The following is a 2929-nucleotide window of genomic DNA, read 5'->3' on the forward strand; positions in this document are numbered from 1 at the left end:
CTATATATATCTTTTAAGCCTAACTATACTGCCTTACCTGACTAACTATACTATATTATAAAGTAAGCTAAGTATGCTAGTTAATTATATAGCCCTTAGTAATAACTAAGATAGTTAATACTAGTAGGATACTATATAATACTTTATTTAAAATAGTACTTTCTACTAGATCTTATAAGTAGTATTATTTACTAGTATTATTAGGGTGATAGTAGTATAAACTACTTATACTAACTATACTACCCCTAGAGTTGCATAACCGAACTGCAAAAATCGAACCCGAACCTCACTGAACCTGGAGTGGTTTGGGTTCAGTGCCTAGCCTAGGGAACTGCACTGGTTTTGATTTCTCTTGGCACCAAATCAAATCTGTTAGGGGAAACTGTCAGTTACAGTTTTTGCGGGTTTAACCTAACGGTTTAACCAACCTGCACTGTTTTACCTAGAAATCATTGAATTCTAGATATTATTAATTAATATTGATATCACTAGATAGCCCCTGATTCAGGCTATCTAAATATATAAATATTAATCTATAATACCTAGTGGTTGCTAAGATATAAGGGAATAATCATCTCTGTTATAGGTTGGTATAGAAGTGGTGGTAGTTTATATATATATGTAACTAAGGATTAATAACTACTATAGTTTTTTAACCACCACCCATTCAAATCTATAGATATTGAATTGATATTTTAGATCTAAATTAGTATAATGATAATTACCATATATTTCATATAAAAATAATGATTTTATATAAGCATGCTTAATAGGGGGCCTTAGAGGGCATCCCCAAAGGGGGCCCTAGGGGGAATGGTAAGGGCAAAACAGTTAAAATTCATAGTTTAACCAACCCAAAACTGAACCAAATCTAACCATGGTTAGTTATGATCAGCCTAGCTAGGCCTAGCTAGGCCTAGCAGCGGGTTTTTGCGGTGAATCTGCAACCAAATTGCACCGGGTTCGATTTGGTTGCGGGTTCTAAAATTTGGGCTTGAAACCATAGTGGTTCAGTGCCAACTAGGCCTGGACTCGCCCAAACTCACACCAAATGCAACTCTAACTACCCCTTATCTAACTATACTATATTATAGAGTAAGCTAAGTATGCTAACTATATAGCCCCCTCTAATAAATAAGATAGTTAATATAAGTAGGAGGCTAAATAATAGTTTATTTTAATAGTATTTTTTACTAGATATTAAAGTTATACTATTTACTAGTATTATTAGGGTAATAGTAGTAATATAAACTATGCTATCTTTACTAGCTATACTAACTATATATAGATTATACTAACTATAGGATTCTAGCTAATAGTTTTAATACTATAGGGCTCTTAAGTAATATTTAAAATAGGCTAGAGGATTTAGAATATTATTCTAAAGTATCTCTTAAAGTATTATTAGATTTAACTATACTTTAAGTAAGTTTTAGTATATTTAGTATTAGTAGGCTAATAATTTATATTAGGGTCTAATAATTAAGAATTAACCTAATAGTACTATTTATACTTAAATAGTATTTAAAGAAACTTAGGAGATTTAGAAATACTATTATAAAGCTTCTATTAAAGTATTATTAGATTTAGCTATAGTTTAAGGAAGTTTACTAGTGTTTAGGACTTTTAGTAGACTAATAATTTATATTAAGATCTAATAATTACTATATCCCTGCTCCCCACTAATAATAATCCTAACTTTATAACTATAATATAAAATTAATAAAAATAAATAAAAATAAAAGGAAAGAAGTTTTAGAAATCTTAGGCTCTATACTATTAGTAGAGAAAAAGATATTCTGCTATATTACTGTTTTGGGTATTGATACTTACCATGATTTTCCTCTATAGCTTCACCCCTGCCCTAGGATATATAAAAATTATAAATATAGGCCTTCTTTATAGTAATCTTCTAAATTATTAGTCCCCCCCTATTAGTTCTAGGCTAACTCTAATACTTAAATATCCTATTTAAGTAAAATACCCTAGTATAATTAAATATATTAAATAGACTTATATCTATAAGGTCTAATATTTATATAATCTAATCTCTAGTAATAGTTACTAGATTAAACTTAATATTATAAGTAGTAGGAATTCTGAATACTTCCTCCTTCCTAGTAGATCTAGTATTAATATCTTATCTAAGGCTGGTTCTCCCTGAACTAGTATCTACTTTAGATACTAGGTATCTAGAGGTATAGTTAGACTATATTATTTTCTTTACTATTAGTTTATTATTAAGAACTACTAGTAGGTTAGTATTATTTAATATATAAGGTATCTCTAGAATAGGTATAAGGGACTTATTAAACTATCTTACTACTATTAGATTAGTTAACTCTTATAATCTAGATTACTTATTATTATTATTATTAGATATAATAATACTAAATATATCTAGCTTTACCCTAATTTTCTAAAGTTCCTCTCTTATAAGCTTACTTTCTATAGTAGATTCCTTAATTACCTTATAGAAGTCTTATAATATTATATAGATTCCCTTATAAGAGCCTCTCCTATAATTTAGGATTCTTTTATATATATATCTATTAACTCTATTAATAGTAGTATCCTAGGTTAGACTTTTAGCTAGTATCTTTAAGCTCTATATATAGTAGTATCTAGAATTAATATAAGATAGTTATTTAGTTACCTCTATATCCTACTAGTCTATAACTATTTTCTAATACTAGTTTATCTATCTCTTAATCTCTATAGCTATCTTAGCTACTTACTTTACATCCTCCTATAAACTTTTATTAGTAGTATAGTACTTAATAAAACCCTATACCTTACTAATAGCCTTTTATATCTTAGTAATCTTAATATTTATAACTTCCTTATATAGTATTATTAGTTATCTAAGATTATAATAAAGTTTATATTCTTCTTCTATTATCTTATATATTTTTAATTTATTATAGAA

This window comes from Aspergillus viridinutans, assembly GCF_018404265.1.
Source record: "Aspergillus viridinutans IFM 47045 DNA, scaffold_2, whole genome shotgun sequence".
Taxonomy (NCBI): domain Eukaryota; kingdom Fungi; phylum Ascomycota; class Eurotiomycetes; order Eurotiales; family Aspergillaceae; genus Aspergillus; species Aspergillus viridinutans.